General features: G+C 39.6%; 1 protein-coding gene across 1 annotated transcript in view; it reads left to right on the forward strand.

Annotated features, from left to right (window-relative positions):
- The first annotated feature begins 784 nt into the window (after positions 1–784).
- The window catches only part of extl3 (exostosin-like glycosyltransferase 3), a 28905-nt gene continuing 16507 nt past the window's right edge, over positions 785–13182 (forward strand). Inside the window, exon 1 of the mRNA XM_056404515.1 lies at positions 785–983. The gene's annotated coding sequence lies outside the window, so the exon portion shown is untranslated. The remainder of the gene's footprint in view (positions 984–13182) is intronic.

The raw sequence follows: 13182 nt of genomic DNA on the forward strand, positions 1-13182 counted from the left end.
CAGTTAGGACGAAGGTTTTATGTAACTTAAGAAAAAAAAGTATTTATTTGTTTCTGCACACGTAAACGTTTCAATATGAGACCTTTCTTGCCAGTCAGAACTGTAAACATGGGTACCTTTCAAAATAAAATGTCCACTACTTTCACACTGCATGTTTAATGAACAGGTTAAGTATACTGCACAACTATACTATTATTTCTTAAGATAATTTGTGAGTTTCAGCAAGCTCTTCTGCTGCTATTTTCCATAATGATATAATATATTTGTTTTTCGTGATTTTTAATAAAACATTTCTGCTAAATTATCGGCTGTGTATGTTTGTATATTCTCCTGTTTTTTTTTGTTTTTTTTTGTCGGGGCAATGTTTATGGTCTTTGTTGTAAGATGTGTTAATTCCACTGTATGAATATTTACACTGCTTGCTTGCACGTTAATCCATAGTGATAATTCAATATTATATTTAGAATATAATAGTATGAGAAGGAGCCATTCTACATCATAAGCATTCATACTTTTGATACTTGATGTACATGACACTTAAAGTACTTTTACTTAAGTTATAGTGCAGTACTGTATTGTTATTACACACAGTAAACAGTAAACCAATCGTAAAATTATTCCAAAAAGTCATAAAGATCTGTTTAATGTTGGACTTGACACTACATGTAGTACCGATACTGACCGACAGGTGGAGCGTTTTCTCCTTTTTTCATTTGTTCGAATTGCACATCTGATAAACACCATTTCCCAGAATGCTGTGCCGTGGGCTGTCGGTGCTGTTTGTCCGGTCGTCGCTCCAACAATGCAGCTTTTAATGGAGCTGTGAGCGGTGCGGGCTGAAAACGCAGCACCACCGCAGGCTTGTCCGGAGACTGTAGCCGTACATATTCAACTCAAACCGTCAACGAGGTTTTAACGGTTTGACAAACCTGCTGAGCGGCCGTGACTCAGTTTTTTTAGGACACCCGGACTCTTCTGCTGGGGTGAGTAGCTACTGAAGCTAACGTTGGATGCCAGTGTAGTGAGAGCAAATGCATTTTGTTGTGACCACTGCTGGCTAGCAGGCTAGCTAATTGGCCAGATGAGACATATGGCCCCTTGTGTCTTTCCCCTGCAACCCCCCTGTCCATCTTTAACACAGTAGCCTCAGTCCTCTCGTTCTCATTGTGTTTTAGATGTGGGATTTGTAACTGGCATAAATGTGGACGGTTTGCAGTTTTTTTTTTTATAAAGAGTTTGAGGCAGTTGAGTCGTTTTTTTTTTTTTTTTTGCAGCCGCTGCCAGTCGTGAGTCTGTTTTGCTTTGATCTCGTCTGAGGCACACGTCAACCCTGCCGGTGTGCCCGGTGCTTTGCCGTGATGTAGACTGTGTTGGACTGCCAGGGCTGGCCCAGAACATGTTTAGCTTCCGTGCACATTTTTATATTTCGGATCCCTGTTTGATTGTCAAACCCACAACCCCTGAACACGCCGGTTTTTGCAGAGAAAGTACAATGTCACGCCAAATTCCATAAAAAAAAAAAGTGGCAATTTAATAATCTGTTCATAGCTGAGAGGACATTTACTGGCGTCATAATCTGTGGTGATTATGAGAACCATAATGAGCGACCCGGTTCAGTGAACATGCTTTTAAATACACCGACGATCGTTTCTGCGACGTACTGGCTATCATGTACTCCCAAAGCACTAAAACATGCATTTTAGCTACTGTTATTGTCAATCGAATTGTAAAACTAAAGATTTGGAAGTGGGATTTCTGTTTGTTGTGCTGGAAAAGTGTTGGCTTACATCTCAAAATAAATAACACATTTTTAAATTTTGCTCTGTCAGTCATGGACTGTATCTTGACCATCGAGCAAAGCGAGTGTAATAATTTCCTTGCTATGATATTCAGTGACCTGCTTATTATGGAGAAGATCACCGGTTATTGCTGGTAATGTAGTTTATAATGTGATGTGTCTTTATTTGTAATTAAACTCACCAATATTTATGCTCGTTTTCCATCCCATCTATTTAAATGACAGTAGACTAAATTTTAGATACACAAATTTTTAGTATAAAACAATGCACTTCAACAAGCCTCCTAAATGAGCAGAAAAGTGAATGAACACCCCTCTGAAACTACTTAACCAAAATCATACTTTTGCAACCTACTTTTATTGCAGGACTGGTGTACAAGATGGCATTAGTTGTTTCTAATAACCTGGCAGCTCAGTACAGATGTTGTTTAATTTGCACTGGGGCAATCAAACAATGACTGATGGGACAGAGCAGTTCAGTACAATCCTCTTGAAGCAGTCTCCTCTACACTGAGTATGAGTTGAGTGCGGTATACAAGCCTCTTGCAATTTGGGGAACATGCCTGAGTTGCCACTATTAAGACGAGGCTCAGCATGTTTGTGGGAACACCGAGGTAACTGCCAGGGGCATTGCTTTCAAAACATGTTTCAGTAAATCAGTTTTCACTCAGATTTCTGAGCCCAGAGTTGATCACTTAATAGCAGCCTTACCAGAGTTGTTGGCCCAGAGCTGTGTGGTCAGTTTGTTTGTGGCTGTGAGGGATTGCATGCATTATCAGAGCATGCCTTTGTGTAACTTGTGTTACTTGACAGGAGACTGGTTTTGGCAAATTGGTCAACAAATCATAGTTAATGAGTTGAAGATATGATTTCACAGTTTGATTACATGTTTTATTTTATGCCCCTAAAGTCTGAAACTTAGTGGGAGAACAAAGTTGCTGAGCATGTGCATATGCAGTGTCCTGAATCTGATGATGCAGAGAAAACTAAAAAAAGCGATTGCAGGGTATTGGTTGTATGCAATTTACCTAATGTACAGAGACAGCAGAAGTTAAAGGGTTCAGATTTCACATTGGTGTCTGGATTGTATGGTCTTTCCTCACTTCCAAACCATTGTTCAAATGTTCAATTTGGTTAAATTATCAGGCAGGATATTTGTCATGAATGATTAGATTTCTGAGTCTTTGTGTGAGATGTTGAGGACTGGCCAGCAGCTACCCCATACAAAGGTGTGGATTGTAGTTTTTGTGGGTCAGTCTCACCCACTCATTGCCAGGGTCAGTGAATATATCTCAGCAGATGCGAGCACTGTTTACAGATAGGTGTTTTTGTTTGGATGCATTCTTCTATCTTTGATTTTATTTATTATTTTTATATTTATTTCCTGCACTGAGATATAAACAGCAGCTGTGTGTTATTTCAGTATTTGTAAACTTTCGACTAAACAAAAGAGGCTGTTTGTAAAAAAAAATAAATAATAATAATGATCAAACATAAACCCTTTCAGAATAAATGTCAGTGTAAGTCTGTCAGAAAGCTGCTGTTTGCCCTGCAGTGGTCAGATTGAACCTCAGCAAGCAATGATGATGGGCTGTGCTGGGCAGCATGTTTTCTACTGTGGACAAGGATATTGATGTTTTTTCTCATAGGGGAGAGATTGCTACACTTTGAATTATTTTATTTCTTCTTGTGGTTGCACATTTATCCACGACTGCCACATTACAGAATAATTGCAAAATCAGCTTTTCAATATATTGCCCTTTACTGCAATTATCTGAAATATCATCATGTAGAGGTCGGTCTAGTGACATAATCAGTAATGTTCGATCAGTGCAGAATATTTTAGACTGATACAGATGTTGTAATTGGGAATTAAAACAAAATAAAATAAAAGAAATCCCAGCTGGCAAATGGCTCATGAGGCTTTTTGAAATGCATTTGTTTGGACATAACATACAAACAAGTGCTGTTTAGATTTTATTTTATTACACTATTTAACTTTTCCCGAATCATATCCTCTTGCACACAAAACCAAAATTATAACATGGCTGTATATTTGGTTACGTGTAATTTCATAAGTCGCTATGGTAAACAAATGTCTTACAATTTAGTTACCTCAGTTTGTGCCTTGCATGTATTACCTTACATTTGGTTCACAGAGGTAAATATTGGACTCTCTAAAAATAATGTACAGTTTGAAAATAAGGCAGATCACAAAATCATTGCATTGGGAAAAGATTTGGATCAACTCAATTCAATGTTGAGCTCAGTAGTTAAGATGTTCCATCACTGGGATGTGTTGGCTGGGAGTCAGAGAGATGTCGACTTCACACCTGAACATAAACATACATGACTTTTGATGAAGCTTGTGATTCCACAAAATGGCCACTACTAGTAATGTGCTGCTGAGTCTTTACACGTCTTCAAGTTTGTGCGCATTTCTGGCAAAAGACAACAACAGACCTTTAACACAGCAGACACTGTGACCTGTCATAGCAGGAGAAGCACAGGTGTAACGAATAACATTAATCATTTCTGAGTTTCCTTTAGAACTCTTGGTATTGTGTGTGGTGACTCATTGGCCGTGTTTACTGAGTCACTTCAGTGCAGTCGAGCCTTTATTAACGCTATTAGTTACACCTGTGATTTTTCTGCTATAACAGTCAAAATGTCTCCAGTGAAAAAGTTCTGGTATTGTCACAGGATATGACGCTATGTCACTAAAGACACTTCTCTGTGTAAGAGTCACCAAGAGTGCAATCTTACAGAAAACACCTCACAATGGAAAAAATCAAAGGTGTAACTAATGACACGAATAATGGCTGCTTTCCATTTAGATAACAGTTCCTTGTTCTTATAGAGTCAGTTAGATTAGAGCTGCGGCAATTAGTCGATAGACAGAAAAATGTAAATCTTTTAATAATCTAATCGTTTATGTCATTACTCAAGGAAACATGTTAAAAATTTAACTTAAATATGAAGATTTCCATTTTTATATTATTGTAAATTGACTGGTTTGGGCTTTTGGACTCTTGATTGAACAAAATAAGATATTCAAAGATGTGACCTTGGACTCTTAGCAAAATGGATGTTCATTTAATTTTATTATCAACTGTTTTCTGACATTTTATAGTCTAACCAAGCCTTATTAATAGGATATTTTAACAGTTAAAACTTGTACTTTGCTGGGTGTCACTTGGCAGCCAGAATGTAGACGAGCTGGTCATGGACAATCAGGACACCTTCATTCTCCAGCTGGCACAATAAGCACAAATACATCTACCCGACTTGTCAGGGAGGTACCTGCTCCTTCCTGCTGGAATGAAAAACAGTTCAACGACTTCTATTTTGAATCTTCTGGCTGATGGGTGCCGTGGTTGAGGATGTGGTTTGATGGTGAAGCAACTAACAATTAGTACCCGAAGAGATTCTATTTACTGTCATAGAAGATGAAGAAAATCATTGAATTTACAAGCTGGAACCCGTGATTTTTTTTTTTTTTGGTATTTATGCTTAAATGCTGATTAATTTGCTGTCAATTGACAAATCGATTAATTGACTAACAGTTTCAGCTCTATATGCTGCTGTACCAATATCAGAGATGGATTATGTATGGCAGCCCTGATTTGTGATTTTAGTCTGGTAAAAATCTATCATTGAGGCTTCATTGAGGCAAAACTTATCATTGAGGCTTGGGCATTAATTTGCATATCCTTGTAATGATGGTGCGGATGAATCACTAAATGCAGCCGCTGCCTCTCGACTTGCGTTCTGTCCTGCTCTCCTCTCCTCCGAGAAAGCAGAGGTTTATCTCTACTTGAACAGCTGAGTGTTCTCGGCATGGAGGAGTGGGCTCCTCTACTCTAATGAACATCTGCTGTAAGAGGCAGAAAAGTTAGGCTACATTAACCTAGGACAGCTTGTTCTGTATGTTTATTAAATAACAGCAGGATTAGTTGGTTTTTTTTTTTGCACTAGGCAAGAGAGAAATAAATGGCATGAATAAAATTTCTGACAAGAACAGATGTAACAGCTCGTAGCTGTGTGAGAGGAGAAAAATGCTGGGGAAAGAGTGAGATGGCAGGACTAGTTTTACTTTTGGCAGAGTAAGCAAACAGCAGCTCCCCGTGCCATGCCTGCTAGTGAAGCAATACGATTTCTCAGCTAATTCATTTTCCAAGCAGCAATATATCCCTAAATAGAAGCATCATTTTCCCTCCTCCGGTGGACCTTAGTTAGTGTGTTTCACTGTCAAGCTCAAGGTAAGTGCTGTACGTGACTGAAGCAGTTAAAAATAAACCCTTTGTTGCGAGGCAAGGGTGAATATTTAATTGTCAGGCCTTTTTTTCTTTTTCCAAACAAATCATCAGAACAAGAAATCAGAACATGTTGTCTTGTGCCAAGAACAATCACTGTCACAATGAGTCCATCACTTTTATTTTTTTATCCTCCTGTTTTTCCCCTAGATGGTAACGAGTTTGATCAGTGCCTCCACACAATTCTGCCACTTGTTGATTATTGACATGCCGAGCTCAGGTCCTGTGCGTTCATAAGACTGAATGGGCATTAACAACATGACCTAATGTAGTTTGAATGCCCTATGTTGACACTCAGGTGAAATCTCTTTTGGGGTGGTACACTGCAATAATTCTCCCATGTCAGGGGCTAATCACCCTGGCTCCCCTCCCACAATCCATCAGTGTCTGGAGGACTAGGCTTGCGGGGTTCTGGCAGCTGTTGTCGGGCTGAGTCAATCTGTTGTGGGCTACGCCAGCCTGTGCAGGAGGGGGAGAGGAAGAGCTCTCAGGAGGCCACAGCGAGCGGGGCTGCTGCCACTGCTGTGGCAAGATAACAAGAGGATTTATTTGTTAGGAGGGCAGGATTTCAGGGCTTGTGTGTTAATTTTTCCGTGTTACCCGCTAACTATTTCCTCTGTGAAATATTTGCAGGGGAAAGACAGGTTTTACCATGTATGACTAAATGAGGAAGGATGGAATGATTTGTGGATGTTCATTCAATGAATTGCCTTAATAATTGTTTCAATAATTGTTTAAGTCATTTATCAACTATACATGCGACACATTCTGTGTTTTCAGCTTCTATAGTGTGAGGATTAGCTCTTATTAATTGAATATCTCTGTTTTTAACTGTTGGTCAGAGAAATCAAGACATCTGAAGACATCAAAGACATTAATCAATTGAGAAAGTGATCCACAGATTAATAAGGTAATTAAAATAATCATTAGTTGCAGCTATAAATGATAGAAACAATACTATTTAGTACAAAATGTCACTTAAACTAATGTTGATTAAAGACGTGTCCTGTCCTTAGCTAATAATATCCATTTCATTCTGAGTACATTTGTGTAAAGAGTGTCAGATGCATGTTTTATCATTTTAGCACAAACCCATACTCAATCTCTTCAGAAGTAACGGCTTCATATCTACACAGGAAATGCCAGTGGCTTTTAAGATATCTACGCTAACAGCATCAAAGTGATATATGTTTAAATTGGTCTTATTTAGGGAACGAGGACAGCACTCAGTGGACTTCAGAGTGTTAGCCAGACATTTCCCTATTTTTCTGTGATTATCATGGCTTACAAACTAGTCCTATTTATGGATTTAGCCAAAAGTGTTGATATTGCGGGGCTGGCACGGAGTGGTGTTGATGCTGAGCGAGGGAATTGGCAGAGACCTCACAATTAGACTCAGTCGTCAAAACAAATATTTGCAGTCATACTTCCATTTGCAGACTGTTCAGAGTTCACGTCTGTTCACAACTTTTTGAGGCCAAATGGAGGGCAAAGTCACAATAATTTTACTTTTTGTCACTTCCTGTGTAGATGTAATGCCACGATGAGAAAATGACCAACTTGAAAATGATCAAAATTAGGGCTATGCATGATTAGTCAACTAAACGATTAAACACTGATATCACCAGTATTACTAGTTGGTTAAAGAAATTATTAATTTGTTATTACTGTACAGTGTGGGTTAACAGTTACGTCATCAACTAATCATCAGCTAATGCGTGGATTTTATAAATAAGCATGTAGCATACAACATATAACCATTCGACTGGAAGAGCGTGGAATCACATTCACCACAGGCACGTGGACGTTAACCTGCAGGGAATGAAAGCTGCTGGTGTACCACTGCTAATGTTAGCCACACTTGGTAAACCAATTGTTTACCTGCACACGCTGTGATACCACTTCGTCACAAAAGGTATCACAGCTCTTCTCTGAGCTTTCTGAGCGTCTTATTGTCTTCGTTGACTACTCGACTAGTTTAAATTCAAATTTATGTTTGATCGACAGGGAAATTAGTCGTTGGGAAAATCCCTCGTCAAAACCTAGTGAGGCATTTTGAATAGTCACAGCAGGAAAAGCACAGGTGTAACCTCTAACATTAATTGTGGCTCTGTTTATTTAGATGCCAGTATGCAAAACACCAGGGCCTGGCACATAAATGCAACAAATACAACTTTGTTTGACAAGTAAGAATGTCTGCAACATTTATTAAATGTGGCATCATTTCATTCATGAGGAATCCAAAATGGTAATAGCTGTTATCATCAAAGGTTTCACAGTCACATCTCTCTCATATGCAGACAGTTGTTTTTCACCACACAGGGATCCCCAGGATAAAGTTGATTATATCCGTCCCCCAGAGGCCAAATGCTCAAATTCAGAGTTGAGGGCCCATGATAATTCGTGGAGCTCTGCTTTAAACCACTTCATGTACTGAGAGAGCTGGGAAGTGAAAATAGATTAGAAAATAGAAGTTGGTACTATTCCTCTTCCTTCCTCCCTGCACAAACCTCATTCAGTAAAATTTTCTAGGGGAACATCGTAGCAACATATGATGCAATTAACTACTTCATTTGGTTGGCAGAAATCCCGCAGTTTGTTTTGAGTCTAATACGTTACAATATTCAAGACATTAGAGTAAAATGGCAAAAAAAACAAAAACATATTTTATCAGTTATGGCAACAGTGGGCCCATCTCTGTGTACAGAGAAATGATATAAATGTGTCATACATCAGAGATTTTGTCACACCACAGTTTATACTGTGTCGCTATGTCTTTAATGTCTCTGCTTGCATAAGGACAGTGGGACAGCTTTATGGCAATATATGATGTTTATTTGATTTTTTGAATCAATATGGTGAAATGCTTTGACTTTTCAGACTTTTCGAACATCAGTGACTCAGGTTATTTTCTATATAATTTACTGTTTTAATATTGTGAAACAAAATTATACTCTTCTTCCGAAAAACTCCCCAAACATCAAGTCCAGAGTCGGGCTGCAGTAGTGCCATGCTGACTTACTTTCATAAAAAGCATTTGATTAGTGACAATAAATGCTTTTCTCTTAATCTCCAACCAAAAGATTTATTGCCGCTGTTGATCAGGATCTCTCAGAATCAGGAGATACGGAGGCTCACTCGTGAAATCCATGTTTTTCCACCTTCATACAGTCTTCTTACCGTTTACTCACAGAAATAAAGATTTGTCGGACGAAATGCCTTGGTGCAAATCACTCAACGATACCATAGAAGCTGCTCTATTTAGAGGACGAAGGAGGTTTCTTTTGACACACTCAAGCCTCTGCTGCAGTCATCTCAACATGTATTCAATCACTGAAGCAGCTTCCACTTTGGAGTACAAAAAGACTTTTTTTTTTTTTCTGCCCTCATTCTTCTTCCTGACTTGGAAAAACTTCTAACACGGAGCTGTTGAAGTTCTTGTAGTTGTGACGACTGGATTCACTTTGCCCCTGATACAGCTTGATTATATCCCAGGCGACTAATTAAGGTTGGCCCTGCCCCTTCGAAAATATGACATTTTGGTTTGAAATGTCCTGAGCGCTTGATTAATGAGAGCAAATTTAATTTAACTCTGTGTAGCTGTAGCAATACCTCTTTGGTATGCACCTGGTTGGAAAACAACCTTTATTATTTGGTCTGATATCAGAGTATAAATATCAATCATTAAATGCTAAACTGAAATCAATGTCTATGCCAAAATACACTGCTGAAGGAGGGAAATAATGTTGATCTGTGAGGGAAATTGGGACATCGTTGCCTAATTTTTGCACACATAAACACAGAGGTGATTGTAGACATACTGTATTCTGTATTCAGAAGTTATTTACAAGGAATTATAAAGGATTTAAGTGAAGAGGTGAGATAAAGTAACAACAGCAGCTATGGAGAGATCAGTACGAGTATAAAGCAAGAGAATAAATGTAGACATTAACATACTCCTTTGATGTGAGCAACAGAGCAGCCTTGCTTTCTGTTTCTTTCTAGGTGACGATTTGCTTGACTCTGCCAGGGTGGACAGTGTATGACAGGCTTGTTTGTAGCCTCAGACTTTTCTGTCCCTTTTCATCTCTGTCTAAAGTAATTATGCAGACGCAAATGGTGAAATGAGTACCATGTGGCAGCCTGTAATTAGATTTTTGGTAATGAATGGGTCAAATACCAGTTGCAGGCATTCAGGCACAGAAATTCCCTCTGAAGACGAGGCCAGACGATAAAATCTGTGCGTCACATGAGACAGGGACCTGCTGTATTACAGGACATGGATGAGACGCTTGTTTGAACTTTGCTTTCACAAAAAATGTTGTTCATTTAAGAGACCTACATATGAGATTCCCAGAGTATTTGGGCTGTTGATAAATGTCATTCAGGATATTCATTATATAATATCGTTACAACTACCGATGTCGCAGAAATTTGACAGTCAGTACCAATACAAATGAAATGCAAATGATTCTTGATACCAAATTCGATACCACAGCAAAAAACTGAAAACAACAGAGACTGCTACACACACACACACACACACACTCACACTCACAGTCTCTAACTTACATGCACAGCTCCGTATAGTCAGTGTGCCAGCAGTAGTTTAAACGAGGTGGCCGACCAACGGTGTGAAAATATTCATTTAAATAGTCGGTCACTAATGTTGCGAGTCCAGTCCAGGGACACGCCTGCACACGTCGATGACAGGCACACAGAGAGAGGGCTGGTCAAGAGACTGACAGTCAGTGAAACCTTTTATGGATTTTCTTGACTAATGAGGCAGCCCACTGGGATTTGTCCGGTTATGCCCGATGGCCATTCTGACTGCGGCTGTTGTTCTAACGGCGTTACCGAGGACGTGGTGCTCGTCAGCTGCGCTTCATCAAGCGTTTTCACCAACAGAAGTTGCTGGTGAACTTTCCAATCATTATATCTAGCTTTCCAACCGAACCGGCACAAATTCCCCGATGCTTAAGCCCAGCAAGCTGCCAGGCCTGGAATACACTGGTGAAAACCCTCCCCCAGCTGCAACCCTAATATAAACCCCAAGTGCTGTTGAAAATGTTTGTACACTCTGCAAAGAAACAAGACTTGACAAGTGTCAGGCTGTAGTTTGGCCCTTTGAGAAACAAAGTGAAAGTTTTGATGTTGCACTATGCGTATGGTATGTGTATCATATCCTTTTTGATGAGGTTTCAGGCAACACCCTCCTTTCAGTAAGTTAGATTGCTGAATATTTTACAACTTTAATATCATCTGTGACCACGTAGTCGAGTAGCTTCTTCTCTGATCAGTAAACAATATCAGCTCCAACAGCGCTGATTAATCCAGGAAGCTCATCCGCGGCAACTTTGCAGACTAATCAAGAAAGCAAGGCCAGCTAATTTATTTGCAAACTGCGTCTGTCACACATACACACACACACACACACACACACACACACACACACACACACACACACACACACAAGAGCAACATGTGCCTTTGCAGAAATCACAGCGGCTCACAGTTTGTGACCACACATTGGATTACTGATACCAAATGACAGTTTATCTAAAATCTCTGCAGATGTTACTTTCTCTTTTTAGTTTCTCCCCTCTGCTTCATCCTGTCAGACATATTCTGCTCTGATGACTGATATGAAAACCAAGTCAACGGTGACTACCAACATGCATTTGGTGTACTCACCCCAGTCAGCTCAAGCTTTAGTGCCGCAGCAGTTGTCTTTAGAGAAGTTGGAAACCACAAGTTGAACCCATGTTGTAGATAACCTCATAAGCAATTCAACTCATAGGTTAATAAAGTTTACAAAGCTAAATCTTTGACCAGGCCACACAGGAAGAAGAAAAGTGAGGAAAAATGGAGATATGCTTCTTTTCATGCAGCATCTGTATTTTAATCAGGCAGATTCAGTCTGTTACTGAAACACATTCAGTCCTCTTTCCTGCCCTCCTCTGTGAACTGTGATTTTTTTTTTTTTTTTTTTTTTAACAGACATAAAATAGACACGGTTTGACTGCACTTCATCATTGATATCAGTGGAGCCATGATTAAAGGAAAGAGGGAAAACCAGCTCCAGATTTTCAACTATCTTTGTCCTTTGTTTTTGTGAGGAGCAAAGTAACAATGTTAACTAACCACTTTTGGGAAGCAGAAGGGTACACCATTAAATTTCTGCCTACTGTGGGAGAAAAGCCAAGTGAAAAATTAAAAATGTCAAAGAATCTCTTTAGAGGTTTCTGGAAGTTGAAACTTATTAGAAAAATGTGTGAGCTGTTGTGTGTGTGTTGAAAAACAGGGGAGTCCTGTGTGTCTGTACGTCTGTGCTGACTCTAATTGGCTGTCACACTCTTAGTTCTCACCATCACAGCGAGAGTCTCTCCTCGCCTCACCCCTGCAGGGCACGCTACCCGCGCCACAGCAGTTTTACAGCGGAGGCTTCACTGACAGATTAGCACTCACTGCAAAGCCAATGTGATGCATTTTGTTTATCACTCTCGCAACCCTTACAAACACAGAGCCTCGTCACTGAAGAAGTTCACAGAGTGGTTGGTGGATAAGTTGCCAGAGCATTTTTTTTTTTTTTTTTTTTTTAGATACTCTTGAGAAATCTTTGTATACATTTTATATTCTTTTTACCTTGGATTGTCTTCTCAAGGACAAACGTATAATCCTACCAGGACATGGGAACCTTTTTGTTTTGGATTGCTCTCCTGTGTAATCTTTGTCATATTGCAGGAGCTTTGGAGGTTGGAAGCCACCCAGGCCCATCTGTCATTATGCACCCATTCCTTCTCCCTCTCTTTCCCCGGTTATCTCTCTGTGTCTTTCTGTTTATCTACATCTCTCTCCGTCGGTGCAAAATGATATTCTGCAAAGTTATAAATACACATCATCAGACAACTCGTGTGTGTGATGTTTGTTTCCAAACAACAGGGCAGTGAAGGGTGGGTTTTCTCTCTGCCTCCGTTCGTCTCTCTCACTTTTTAATGCACACACTGAGAGATAAAGGTCAGCAACACGCTCGTAGGTTTTGCTCTGAGTAGGAGGTGGTCCATACGG

This window comes from Seriola aureovittata, chromosome 19 (genome assembly GCF_021018895.1).
Source record: "Seriola aureovittata isolate HTS-2021-v1 ecotype China chromosome 19, ASM2101889v1, whole genome shotgun sequence".
Classification (NCBI taxonomy): domain Eukaryota; kingdom Metazoa; phylum Chordata; class Actinopteri; order Carangiformes; family Carangidae; genus Seriola; species Seriola aureovittata.